Source organism: Pelecanus crispus, chromosome 2 (genome assembly GCF_030463565.1).
Source record: "Pelecanus crispus isolate bPelCri1 chromosome 2, bPelCri1.pri, whole genome shotgun sequence".
NCBI lineage: Eukaryota > Metazoa > Chordata > Aves > Pelecaniformes > Pelecanidae > Pelecanus > Pelecanus crispus.
The window spans coordinates 145,326,729-145,342,077 of record NC_134644.1 but is presented as its reverse complement, the minus strand read 5'-3'; positions in this window follow the sequence as shown (position 1 = coordinate 145,342,077).

The following is a 15,349-nucleotide window of genomic DNA, read 5'->3' as shown; positions in this document are numbered from 1 at the left end:
TCTGGCTTGAAGGGGGACTGAGATAGGGTGGGGTTGGGAGCAGGTAAGTAGGCTGGGTGTGGCTTAGATGTCTGAGGAGATACAGAGACAGGTAATAGAGAAGGAGGGACTCTGGTCCTAGCCTATGAGAGTAAGTGACATGCAACAGAAGAGTGTGGGAGTATAGCAGCTCAGTTTGGGGGGGGAGGAAGAAAGAGAATAGGATTGTCTAGAAAGCATGAGGTATGGAGAGGGCATTTAAGTAAGGGGAGGGGAATGGTTTGTTTTGTTCTGTTCATATTTCAGTAGCAAAATTTTGGGGTTTTTTCTCCCCAATAAATGGACAATGAGTTTTGGAAAAGAAAATCAGAGTATGGCAAATTATTTAAGCCTCACTTCCTGTGGAAGCAAGATACATGTTTATGGAGTGTGTGTTCAGTGACCAATTACCCCTACAGCTCTATAACAACTTCTCTTAATTCAGTGGCCAACTTCAAACATCTTACAAAGACTGGTAAATTCCTACAAACTTTGAGAAAATAGATGGCAGAATATAGTAGAAATGTTCTGTAAATGTCCCCTGGAAGGGCTACAGACAAAGAAAAAGCTACATCGTTAAATTGCACACTGTTAACCACTGGAGAATGGGGAGCAAGGAGAAAGAGTAAACAATAAGTCAGCCAGCCCTTATAAATGCTTGCCATAAGAGAAGGCTTCAGTTGGAGTTTGCATTCTTAGGCAGCAAAGTCAATCAACCATGAAAAACAATTCTTTAAGAGACCAAGCTTCATTAGTTACAGTACTTACTGAGTGATGTGATTTAATTGCAGCACCACCTAAAGCAATGCTATGCAGCCTATAGTCTGCAGATAACTGATGGCCAATAAAATATCAAAAGGGAGCTCAAAACCACAAATTCCTGCACAGCCATATTCTCCCATACATACAAGCAAAAGGGAAGAGGAGACTAACAGGATAAATTTTTAATCTTTATTTTTACTTGTCTCTAAAAGAAGGCCATTGTGACTGCTTCAGCACACTAAGCACAAGATGGTCTCTGAGTTTGTTTTGCTTCCAGAGGTTAAGTGTTCCTTCAGTTAAAAAGGTTGAGAAAGGTAGTGGTCTAGAGACTACAGTCAGAGAATCAAGGTTCTGGTTGTTGTAAGAGACCACATGTCCTTTTTTCCTTATTGCCCTATTTAGGTAGCATAACTGAAAATGCTAAAGTGAGCTGAGAGCTCTCTCTTCTTTTAATATAGAACATGTGCATACTGCATTTCTGCGCAGAACTGTTGCCATGACTTTCTTTTATTCTAAGGAAAAACAAAGATCTTGAACCTCAGCTTTCTCCTGACCTGCCTCTGACCTTTCTTGGACTCTTACCTGCAAGCCTTTTTTCTGAAGCCCTAGTACTCCTTTTGTCTCTGAAAATCCTCTCTTATTTTCCTGAACTGGAGATAAGAATTAGACCATGGTACTACGTGTATGCCAGTAAATAAAATAGACTTACAGGTCCATGCATGTGTTTTAACAGCTTGTGAAAGTCTTTTTTTGTAAAGTATTTACAGTATGGTACTGTTTTGTTTCTTTATGTATAATTCCAATGTTTACTATAAGTTAAATGCATTTCAATTTTAAGGCAATATACATCCTTGGTAGAACACAGTAATCTTGGTGAACGGTTCCTCCCATGACTATGTTAATAGGAATAGACTAGAGAATGTTTAACTTTGCCACTTTTAGCTTTCTTCTTATTCTCTGGTTTAATGCAGTTATGCGACATTGTCCCCAGATTGTTACTAAAGTTTCACTAGCAATTTGTGCATGTTGTATATTTTAAAATGAGATATAAAATTTATACTTATGTATACTTAATTTGCTATTTAAAATCTTTTAGGCACAAAAGGGAGTAATAATATTTTTAAATTGTTATTTTTAAAACTTTTTTTTTCTTATGACTTACACAGGAGTGTTTTAACCCATTAAATATTAATATGGAACACCACTTGCGTGTTCACTGTAGAAATCAGTGTACTGTTGCTCTTTAAAAGCATTTAAAAATGCATCGCAGTTTTTCTTCCACACTCTGCACATTCGATTTAACATGTAAAATTTTTAGCACAAATCTGATGGAACGATAAAAGACACATTTGAAATAGAGCTGCTGTTCTGCTTCCTTTTGTCTTCTGCATTCACCTAGATGACATCAGTTGCTTTGGTGGGCCAGTTTGTGACGTGGTCACTAAAATGTTTTGGCAATGTCACAAGTCATTCAATGAAGTCTAAGTCAGTATTTACTGCTGCAGTCTCAGCTGTTTGCGGTATAGTGGAGGGAAGTGACCTTCTGCCCTCGGTGAAAGTCCCTGACTTTTAGTTCAGAAAATACAGGGTTTTCTATAGCTCTTTCTCTGTCTGATGTAAGAAGAGGTTTAGTTCAGAATTTTCAAGTGCATAGATTCCTATATGCAAAGGTATGTGGAAGATATATGTGGGAGATAAGCTCAAATAGATTTGTTTTGTTGTGTTTTTAGAGGGTGAGTCCTATCTTGCACATATCTGTGTATGAACTGTAGGCATCTTCTTTGGCTCTCTACCAAGCACTGAGGAGATACTGACGTGAGATACTGTGCACAAAAAGTCTGCTTTATGAATATGGCCTCAGGGATGGTTCTTATTTTCAGAACATAGTACTACCCATCAGCTTTCTTAGATTCACTGGGTGGTAGGTAGGAGAAAAATGAAAGCAGGGTTGAAAGGAGAAAGGTGATGGAAGATGGATTGTTTAGAATAACAGAAATCAGCAAGATTAATGTCCGTATACATCATCATCATTACTATTATTATTTTTACTATTACTATTATTCCTGCTAACAATTCTAACTATTCCTGAGGGAGAAACAATATATAGCATATGGCGACGAAACACGCACCAGCATAGTTCTTTTCAAGGTGTGTTATTTTTCCTCTCTAGAATTAAAAGACAAATACTGCTTTGGTATTCATGAAAGAATGATTAACTAGAGGGAGTAGTATTTACATGGAATTTGTTAAATTTAGCAACAATCTTACCTACAAAAAATAATTTTGTAACCCCAAAGACAAGACTAATTTTCAGCCCTTTTCCAAAAAATTACTAGGAAAAAAGGTGTACTGACTGATGTAACTCTTTTTAGACCGTTGATTACTGTACTTTAAGTCTGCACAACACTCAGAAATGGTTTTCCAGCAATATCCAGTGATGTTTCTTGATACTTACTTCCAGAAGAATGTTTTTTTGAAAATGCTGAAACATTTTAACTTGTGTTGAATACCTATAATAATATAAAAATATCAGTTAGCAAGACCAAGTTCCCTGATGATATAGATTTTATTATGAATTAAATGAAAAACTACATTTAGGAGGAGAGGGTTAACTTGCATTTCTCAAATATAAATCTTTTATTTTCTCCCTTCTTTCCCAAGTTGTATCACATTAACTTTGTTAAGGAGCGTTGTAGTCTTGCTGTATTCAGGGAATTTTGCTGTATTCAGACCAATTTGGTTGATTTGTCTTGGGATACAAGTTTATTTTCATATTTATTTTATGAAAGTAAAATGCAGAGAAAATGAAAGAAGTTAACAAAAGTGGAACTCAATGAAACAAGAGGGGTAAAAGATTCATGTAGCAACAAAGTGAGAACTCATATTATTTTGGATACGTATTTTTTTAATGGTAACTTGCCTTGCATCTGAGTGATTTTATACACTCGTGAAGCTTCAAGGTCAGTCACTATTTGAAAGGGAAATGATAAGAAAAGCAGAAGGAAGTGCAGATATTTCTGCATAAGTAATATCCCTTCTAAGGCAGAGATAATCCAAAGTAGTTCTGAAATAATTCGCTCATAGCAAACAACTGTTTGGGCTTTCTGCAAAGCTATGGCAATCTGTTCAATTACATTAGCCTCTTGGTAGTAATTGAGTCAGATTTATTTCCTAAAATGTTATGCATAGGAGTGATCTATATACTTAGCCTTTGCTGTTTCCGAGGTATTACTTCTATTAAGCACCTGTGCATGCTGCACTACCAGTGGCCAAACAGCAAACACAAGACTTGGACAACAGCTAACATGTTGTTATTGCATCTTCAGTCAATCTGGATTACATTGTAATGGAGATGAGAAGGCATTTTCTTTTAAAAAGCAAAGCTTGAACATACAGGTTTAGTGTAAAAGTTACAAATTTTTTATATTTAAAAGGATTCTAAAGTTTCACTATAATTTTTAATGTACTGAAATACCTGCAGATAAATAGTTGATAACAAGACTGAGCTGTAAGCAATGTGGGATTTTACTGCAACCAACAAAACTGACAAAGCTGGATAGGCTCCAGTCGGAAGACTCAAGTCAAATGACCTATGTGAACGAGTTTAATTTTGTAATCATTAGTTAGTGGAGTTGACTCTTTGTCCCATGATGATCAGTTACTAAAATCTCTTCTAGTCTTTAGCATTGTCAGTATTTCAGTTATGAAAAGGTTGTTTTCTTGTCCTGCTGGGACTGGAAGGTCTCTGTGAGTTTAATATATTATTTTTCTGCATGTTTTACTGCAAAATCTGCCATCCTAAATATTTAATTTTTTTGTTGTTTTTCTCTTATAATTAAAAAAAACTTCTGAAAATCACTGTTAGGAGATTGTAGAGCAAGTGCAAAGTGGATCGGGGAAAGTCACTGTATAGAGAGAGTTTGTCCATTGAGTTCGGTCATTCCCATACTGATGAAAAGAACTGACTTAGACCTGGCGAGTAAACTGACTGGTTGTAATTTCTGTGATGTATATAATCCGCTCAATAGCATGAAATGTTGACATTTTTATGAAGACTTCTGTGAGGAGTTATCAAGATGTGCAGCAATAGTGTTGTTTTGGTTGGTTTTTTTTTTAAATTTTCTTTTAATACAAAATTAGTTTATTCTGACTTTTTCCCCTTTTGTGTTTTTGCCAGAGGACTCATTTTCTAACTGATGTCATTCTGTGTGTCAAGGTAGTATAATTGCTGAGCATCTAGCTTTCAAAAGGATAGTTTAGTTTAAATTCATCAAGTCTTATATCTTCATTGTTTTACATACATTTCTAAGTTTACATTTACCCAGTGTTCTTTTTGAGAGAATAAGTGCATCAAATATGATAAATTTATTTTTCATGGCTTTTGGATGGGAGTAAGACACAGCTTGGAAGCAGCTTATTAATTTCATGTGGTTTGCAGCCTGGAAGAAAGTGGAAACAAGATATTGTATTAATGTTGCAAAAAGCAACCCTAATTTTGTTTGCTATTATTGATAATGATAACTCGTGTCTTTGTATAGGCCATAAATACCTGAATATCTTACATAGGGAGGAGGTAAAGATTTTTTGCTGTTGTTTTAAGAAGACAAAGAAAGTGTTTTGGATTTTGCTTCACAACTTAAGCTTCATCTTGACAAAAGGGGTTTTGCCACAGAATAAGTTTTTTTCAGCTTAGCAATAACTTTACTGTTGTCTGGTCTTCTTTCTGAGATATGATCCCTTTACTATTGAGTATTTTCTTATATTAAGAATATAAGACAGTGCCTGAACTGTGGAGTGCAGCTATACCACGCACCATGAATGTATACACAGATACATGAACATTTCAAATTGGCAAAACTCCCATTAAGTTGGTGGATCCCCTTTGTAGCAGGGAACTGATAGATTATTTTCTGAAATTTTGGTATTTGTTATGTTAGGATTCATAAATTACCGTGTTACAGGTAGAGAAGCCATTGAGCTGAGTGTGAGCATTGTTTGTCAAGCCAAGGAGAAACTGCAACCAAACACATTTGGACAAAATACTATTTGGTCTGCATTACTGCTTATCTTGTAAAAATGATCCTATTGCAGCTAGTATTAACTTTGTATATGTTAGCAGATACCTCTTGAAAACCAGCTTTTTTTTCCTCAGATTCAGACATGTTACTTGAGATAAATACAATACTGTCTCAAGCAAAACTTCTATAAAGTTGGACAGTTCAGAACAGGTATCAGAGTACCATTAGATTATGTCATTGTGATTTTTCAGTAGAGGTTTTAGTATTGGTCTGTATTTCTGAATTTCTGATTTCATAGAGCCAAACCGTCTAACTGTTTTTCTTTCAGTGGAATTAGAATTAGATCATTGTCCCCGTTCTGGATGCTGTGTGACTTTGCCAGAGTATGTCAGTTATTTGCTCTTTCTGTGACTTCAAATACTGTCTGAGTAATAATCTGACTTTGTTTACCAGCATCCTTGAGTAAGTGATAGAACTCTTTTGGGAGACTCAAATTTCCAAAAGGTTTTATTTATTTTTCTTTCCGCTTATATTGTTTACTTCATAAGTGCACAAACTGAAGTGTTTTGAGAGAGTTTTTAATAATCATATTTCTCATTAATGTGCCTGGTGCTGTGCCAAAACTAATCTTATTTGGTGCACTTCAGAAGATGTGTACTAGTTGGAAAGAGTCCAGAGCAAACCAACAGATTTTATCAGACATCTAGAAAATGTGATCTGCAAGGAAAGACTGAGTTTGCTTAGGTTGTTTAGCACAACAAAAGAGAAAACAGTCTTTTCAGGGTAGTTAATTCTTTGATGATAATTTGACTTACTCTTAGGGGGGTGAACTATGCATTATTGGTAAGATTATTTGGGAAATAAATCTTTTAAAAAGAATCTTCTGATGGGGATGCTGGGCTAGGACTTGAGAAATGTGTCCTCAGTTCTTGTCTCTTTTGCCAAATTGGCCTTGAGAAATCACTGTTCTTTGATCCAGCAGCACTAATGTGTTAATATTTTTCCACTCTGTGTTGTTTATAGGGCTTAAACCAATTAGGACTTTGGCACTGAAAACAGAACTTTGGCATGCTTGGAGCTTTTGATTCTAAAATTGCTCCAAGCAAACCTTGTTCAGCCTCTGACTCTTCAAAATGTCTAAATTCACCTGTCATTTGATTTCAAAGTTTTCCAGTTGGTTTGCTGGATTTCTGCCTGTCTTTTGCCCAGCATTGTCTCAGTCTGAACAAGTTAGTGACTAAGTCTTGCTTAAACTCACTTAGGAGCAGGAACTGGTGCAACTCCAAGTTATTTCCTGTCATGCAGAGTCACTCTGTACATCTGCAAGAACTCGAGACCTAAAATCCGTTGGCTTCAGGGCCCACCTTCATCTGGTTTCCAGTGTCTCCGACTTGCAAGCTCATGCCTTAAAGTTATGCTAGTTAGGACATTTAATTGAGCCTGGGTTGTTCAGCAGCCAGCCAAAACTGTTTCAGCTCTTTCACTGTTGGCTATAGATAAAGAAGTGGTTCTGGCAGCAGAGACCAACCCCAAGATCTCCCTGCTGAGGGATTTAATTGATAAGTTAATGCAGTTGTTGGCATCTATACCGAGGAGCAGCCTTCTTTTCCAGCACCAGATAGCCTGCTTAAGCTCCTGAGAAGTATAGCTGTACCCTGCGCTTAGCATTTGCTGTTGATCAGCAATATATGTCTCTTTGCTCAGTGTGCAGGATCCACTTTAAGTTGCTTAAGCTGTCCACACAGCACATGGGAAGAAATAAATCTTAATGTTAGGGCACCCTGTGAAGTGACCATGTACCTGGCAGTCTTTCCATTTTTAGCTCTTAGATTGTGTACTCTGATGGTGGGTGAAGGGACTCGTTATCTTGATTAAGAGCTATAGACATTGTAATACAAATTAAAACATACCTACATACCTATCTACCTCCCTCACCTATTTTGTAAGTAAAATCAAAGAGTAGAAAATACTTGAAAGCTCCTATATTTTAATTGCTATCACTTCTTTAGAATACAAGTGAGCATTGTTTGGTAAATATGTTTTGTCTGCAGCATTTCAGAGGCTCATTACTCATGGAACTATATTATCACTTTTATTCCCTAAGACCACAAAGACTAACTAGAAGAAAAAATGTTGCTGTAGTTTAAACCTGTTAGAAGGCAGAGAGCTGGGTCAACTTTGTCCTCTATCATTCTCCTCAGAAGGTATCTTCCCCACATTATCAGTCTCAACATTTAAACAAAAGCAGCAGCTGGCTAAAACCGAACCTAACCATGATTAAGGTAATGCTGATTATGGTTGTACATGTGTGGATCCTGTACCTCCTTGGTCGTCGCTACTTTAAACTCCTGTTCCCACCCTTCCCAGTGTGTTTAGCCATAGTTACTACTAACTGCAGTAAACTCTTCAACATTAGGGGTTTTGCTTAAAAATACTCTGGGATATTAAACCATATCTGTGTATATCACACCCCAAAATGAAGGTCTTTCTATTGTTCTGAGCTGCCATTTATTTACAAAATTTAATTGTCTGTTATTTCTCACAAAATGGCAATTCACTGCCTGTCCTGCTGCCGATAAACCATAGAAATATCAACTGAGCTTAGTTTGCCTAGTATTCTGTACTGTTTAACTCTCCTGTAGGGGCAAATCATGTCTGATACCATTCATTGGATGATACTTAAGAACAATATGGATCTTCCCATAGCAGTGATTTTGTTTTGGAGTTGGAAGTCCTGGCTGACAATAAAGGGGCTTCTGAGATTAATCGTGTATTCAGTTCCTTAAGAAGATAGCAGACTTTTTTTTTTTTTTTTAAATTCTTGAGATCATTACAGCAGCATATGGACTACTTAGTGTAATTCCAGTCAATAATGCCCATTAGTAAATCACTCGTCCCACCTTCAGTTGGCTTTGTGTTTGATTCTAGTATCTGCACTGGTTTTATAACCCTAGAATTTAAATATCCCACTCCTAAAAATGCATGTGCCATCCATAAAGTTGTTCTAGTGGATATGGAATACAGCAGCTTGCATCCTAAGTAATACTTATAAAAAAGCACTTTCTAGTTTACTGATTTCCCGTTTGCTATCCTGTTTTTCTGCTAGGTCTCAAATCCAGTTTGGGGCTGTAGAGTTCAAAGCGCTCCGAGTTCTTGAATGAATGGTTGCAATCTCTTTTAGTAACTTAATTTTTCTTTTGGAGTCAGTTCAAAGAAATGTGGAACTGCCTACTTCAAGGACAAGACTGGACAGCTAGATGGAAAGTTTGTTCAAGTCTGGCCCACACCTCTTGAAGACTTGTGCAATGAAACATTTGATTTGCTGAGAGTCACTTAGGTAAAATAGCATTTAGTGTACGTGTGATTAGAACAAGTAGGTCTGATTGGAATGGCCGGCATTTTGATCAGTGAGTTAATACTTTTGGCAAGGGTTTGTTTTAATGCAAAACTTGGCTTGTGCTTTGGTAAGCATAAAGTCCTGAGAATTAAGATAAGCTACAAACTATAACTTATCTGTCATGATTCAATAGCAAGGACTGATCTAAAAACCGTAGGAGGAAAAAGCTACACTGTTATGATTACATTTAGACTGATAGCCTCTGTTTCATGGTGGAGGTTGTAAATTGTTACTGCTCTTTTTAAGAGAAAAATATTAAAGCTCACAGCTTTAAATGGCAGACTCTTCGCATTAGGATGATGGAAATAAGGCTTTGATATGTAAGTCATGACATGATTTTATGCAGTCACTTTTACTAGCATGCTTTAATAGCAGTGGCTTTCACTGGTTTCAGTGGCCTTCACTGTTTGGTTTCTGCATGTTTATATAGAGCAAAATGAGGAGGGTTCATGCAGCTGGTTCCCAATATACTAAATTGAATACGTCTGTCTAATTAGTCAGATGGTCAAACCTCTGAACCCGAACTGCAACGCACCTGCTCCGAAGTGCTGTAGTTGTAGATCGTGAAGACCGGAGAGGGAAGTAGTGATAATAGTGTTGGCAGAACTTCTCAGTCATTGTCTCCTGCTGATGAGGAGTGGTAGAGAAATGTGCTCAAAGAAATTGATAGCATCAGCCATCAACATTAGTGCATCTAAGGGTTCTAAGAAAATGTTATCTTTTTCAGTCAGCTGCTCAGTGCTTTGTGACCTGTGCAGGGCACAGTGACCATGCTGGTTAACTACCTAGCACAATAGTTCTTCTCAGCATCCTGGCTGCTACAGGGCACTGTACAGCAGTCTACCACACTGGGCAGCTCTAAGGACAGGTTCAGGTTTTTCTCATAAATGCATACAGCTCACACAAACACAGCAACTTACCCTGGAGGTTCTAACCCTGCTCCCACTGAATCCAGTAGGAGCATTGTCATTTTTTTCCATAAGAGCAGGTTAGTAGACTTTTACACAGTAGCTTTTACTGTACGGATTTATATGCTTTTGTTAAATCATTTGTTTATTTTTTGTGCCGTAAAATGATTTTATAACATATTGTTTAGAGCAATTTGGAATTTGTTTGTGGTTTTCATACATCTACAAAAGTCATAATATTTGCTATAAATAAACTTCATCTGTTTTATTTTGGCTCCTTTGGCTTCTGCACATTTGTAACAGTGTACTCCCTCTTCATCTAACAGATGACAGATAAACAACTATGGTTTTGTAACAGTTATGATGGTTCAATCCTGTCTTCTGCTAAAATACATATTTCATTAAGCCATTTCTGTCAAAGTTCTGGTTGAGCGGGGAGACTTTTTAAGAGAGTAATTTCAGCTTCTTGAATTTTTAAAATTTCCTTGCTAAGGGCAGAGAATATGTGGCTTCCTTGTCTTTGTTTCTTGGTTTGTCCAGATAAGGGACAGTTTTTGTCCCCAAACTCTGCCATACTCAAGCTTGTTTGGGTTTTTTGGTTAACACAATCAGAGTTGAAAATGCAAAAAGAGTTTCCTTTGCTTTATTTGACTTTAATAGATTTTATTACAGATCTTTCAAATGTTTTAATTGTTCTTCACTTTTTCACTGGAAAAAAGTGTTCTGAAGCAACATTTTTTAACTTGTTTTAGACTGATATACCCAGTGTTGGCTCTCTCAATTTCTAGCCAGCGTGTGACTCAATAGAAAATTTTATAGTCAATGCACATGTGTGTGTACACATGCATGTGCATATAACAAAACAGAAGTTTAAGAGAACAATACAGCACAAAAGAAAAACAGTATATACATTTTCAATATAATACTAATGAGATAAGAATGTTTAGTTTTTCTAGATTGGAAAACAAGAAAATACAGCCATTATCTTATCAAGGACCTTGCAACTTCTACCTGCTCCTTTTCAAGCTCAGTCTGAGTTGCTGTTACACGTTATAAGTAGCAAGTTAGAACACATAATGAACTTCCATAGATTATATTTTCTTTAAGTAATGCTTAAAAGCATCACTGAGTTCCCTGTATCCCTATGCCTGTGCAACAGAACTCAGTGAGGGTTTCGCTGGCAGTCCCAAGGCTGACAGAGATGAACATATAGTGACTTGGGCTGAGTGTGAAAAGGGCACGTACAACAAAGTTTTAAGGTGCTTTGGAAAATGGAAATGCCCTTTTTCTTCCATTTCAAAAATATAACAATTAGTTTCACCTTGTTAGTATTTTCTTGATAATAAATAACCTATACTGTTTTATATGATATTTTCCTCTTAAACTTCACTGCATTATGCCACTGCTACATGTCAGGATTAAGACAGCAAAAAAAGATTTCAGCAAGCTTTTCAAAATGCTGGTGACAACAGATTCCACCATGCCAAGGGTGAGAGCCAGCCTTGGGTATGTCATTTGATGGCAGACAATATTTGCAAAGGCAGAGTAAAAAAATAAATTTAAACAGAAATTCTGCGATAATCACCTCCTTACGAGACTGTACTTTTTAATAATTTTTAAGGTTGGTGCTTCAGGCCTGTATCTTCCCAGAGACTCAGAACTGTAAGGTTTCATTTTGACAGATGAGTTGTGCTATAAAAATGGCACCTGTCAGTAGGATTGTGACATATTTATTGCAGTTATCTGTTGCATACTTTCAGAGCAATTAGTTTTTCTTCTTTTTACTCCTGGAGAAGCTCCAAACTAATAGAAAATAGGGCGTTCATTTTTCTGGCTTGCAGACTAAGATGGGATTGTCAGTGACTGTGTTCCACATCTGGAATGTTTGCATTAACACTGCCAGCTGAGTTATGTGGGTTGGAATTATTTTTTTTAATTGAAAGTCCCAATAAATATGGATTCCAAATAGTCAAATGTTTCTTATTGTGTGTCATTGATATGAAAACTTTTACCTGGGTTCTTTGAGAGCTTTGTCTTGCTATTTCTTATTTTCTCTTTGTCATTTGGGAGATATTCCAATATATTGAATGATTTTCTGTGTGTTTGAGATGAGTTTTTGTGTCATGTAAACAGTTTTAACTGCCTGGTAGATATTACTGCCATTTATCACATCTTTTTTCTGTGATTTATATTTTTCCACACTCTTTGGTATAGCAATCCAGTTGTCCAGCACATCATTGGACTTTGTCTTATCTCATTTAAACCATTACAGTAATCTTCACGCTAACAGCTTTATCATTCTGATGCAAACCCAAATGATGGCTAGCTATCACTCCATTCACATACTTTGGATCTGCTGTTTTGCTCTTAAGTAAAGTTGTTGAAGTGTTAGCTATAATTTAGGCATACTTAGTAAAAACAGAAGGCATCGTATTGTCATGTATGAAAGAAAATTAAGTTGCACAATATTAGCTTTAATATCCATAAAAGTGCAGAACAAGCCAAGTATGATATTGGATTTTTTTTCATGTTACCTGAAAGTCATGCTGGAATTGATAGAACCAGAATAAGAGAGTCTACTATTGTCAACTGACTGTGAGTCCAGAGCTAGTCTTAAGACCACACTCTGATATGATTCATCTTACAAATCTTCAATTCCTAACATGGACACAAATTGTCTTTTGTGCAGGAAGGAGGGATTGGGCATGGGAAGTGCTTCAAACACTGCAGCCTGGTTGATCCACAGTTCAGTGCTGCTCAGCTGTTTGTGAGCAGATGGCAAGCACTTCAAGCCTGAGCTACAGCAAATGATGGGAAAGAAAGATTCACAGCTCTCAGAGCTCACCAGAAGCTCGTTGCTGGTCCTGCTCTTCATCTTTCATTGAAGACGCTGGCAAAGGGGCATAGTCAGCGTAATCATATGGAACAAATTTGTCTGGATAGGCATAGCCATTTAAGAGTGTGAACACAAGTTCCTGTTGTTTGAGAGGTATAAGGAAGAACAAGAAAAGTAGTTCATTGCCTCATGTTCCCCTATCCTACAAATTGACATTATCATTAAGAAGTTAATGATGCTCATAGTAGTGATTCTGGGATCTGGACTTCCACTATAAGATCTTGTTAGAGATGATATATGACCGTATATATTTTTTTAAATGTTTATGTGTGTATATATATACACACCAGCATAAAGACTAATTTCCTAACATGAGAGTGATGTAAATTAGATTATTTATAGAAAAAGATAGGTGTTTGAGGACTTAAAACTTGAAAGTCCTAATTCCTTTCTTAGTCTGTTGCTTCCCTTCCTTATTCTTAAATTGAATATAATTGACGCCTAGTACATCCTGTCCTTACTTAGCAAATATCTAGAAAGTTGTTTTGAAAAAATCATCAATCAGCACTGATGCTGGCCTTCCCATAAAGACCAGTTCTGCTGACAGCACAATCATGTAAGCTGCAATTCTTGCTCATTTCTTTCTGAGCCAACAGTATCCACAGCCTGTAGCAATAGCAGCTGCATATCTTCCCTGGCACAGAATGATTTAGGGTGGAGAGCAGATTCTTTCCCCTTCAAATCACTTCAGAAAATTCTTGGCAGAAAGCCAGTTGATTTGTTTTGTTCAAGTAGGGAGGTTTGATTTATCAGTACAGAAAAAGTATTCATGCACTGTGCTGAATTGTATTAATTCAGTTTCTGTGTCCCAGACCAGGTGACTTCGTTATTCTTCTGCTCACAACAATTTTTTTTTTCAATGCAATTACTAAAAAATATAGAAAAATGCAAATTTGAGAGACTGTAGCCCTATTACTTTCTTCACTGCAGTTTGTGGTATAGTTTGTGATATAGTTTGTGATCCAGGTATGAACTGGAAAGTGTTGGTCACAGATTAGAGTGGGAAATACAAACTAAGAAATGCAAGATAGTAAAAGCAGTGCAAGGAAGTGACTACACATGCCAAAATGAAATTTCAGTCCACAAATCTTACAGTTCAGTTGGTTTGGGTTTTTTTTTGCTTCTGAATTACTAGATCTACTAAACAAAGAAGCCTTAATATAGAGATGAGATTTGTATTATTTTCTTACGCACTTATTCCTTTTTAGTCAATTTTTCTGAATTCCTACTAAATTATTTCTAAAGGAACCTCTCTGAAAGTATTTTAAGTAATAATGTAAAGTTCTCTGTGATTCATAATACAGCAAAATATTAAAAATCTTCTCAGTTCTCTACTGAATCAGTTTTACATGTTCTGGGATATAACCCTTTGGTTACGTTCACAATTTAGGAACTGTAGGTTTAGCTATAAAAATGGTAATGTTTTCTATTTTTTATGTATGTATGCATGTGCATTTGTATATATTAGAGAGAGAGAGAGAGATTATATCACAGTTCTTAAAACCATGATGCCTGCATGTTTTCCATAACTCTGAGGTGTTGACATCAGATGTATTTTATTTTTCTGTCTATTCAGCAGGAAATGGATTTTATTTCTGTATCATATTACTGGAGGCATAGTCAGCTAAAGATTGAGATTTGCTGTTGTGCAGCCTGAAGCTAAAGAGTTACGCAGAAAATCAGGGTATGGCCTGTTTCAAAGACGAGGGCAAATATTTTGAATGGAGTAGGAAGGCAGAATGTTGATACAGCTTTCAAAATCCTTCTTTTTTCTTCAGCAGAATTAATCTAGTCCTGCTACAATCTGGCTTCAACTCTTCGCTCTATTTTTAGTTACTAATCTTAGCCAGGTCCTCAAATAGCTCAGAGCTGGTGGTGTTTGTGTCTGATGTAAAACTGATACAGACTTGGCTGGTATTTTCATTCATGTTTCATAATCTTCCCTAGTGCATACAGAAGACAGTGTCTTTGGTGTGCTGGGAAGAGATATTTGTATTGCTGTGGAGTGGATCAGACACCCGTTGTTTGACACTTACGGTGCTCCTCATGTGACCATAAGGAATAAGTGAAAACATTTTCATGAAAATGAAGTTACGTATTTACATTTAGCGGCAGAGAGGTCTCACAGTTAGAAAGGTTCAGGAAGCTCTGAGATTCCTTACGGGTATCCTTAAGGTTTAGGAACCCTAAAGTTTCTCTCTTATTTGTGTATTAAGTCCTTCATACAATCTTGTATGCCATGAAGAAGACCATAAGTGTAAGACAAAAGTAGTGGTTTAGTTGGCCCTTTGAGAAAACCGTTAATGCAAAATTAAGCCATTAAAGAGCTTTTCAAATGTCATTGACAGGA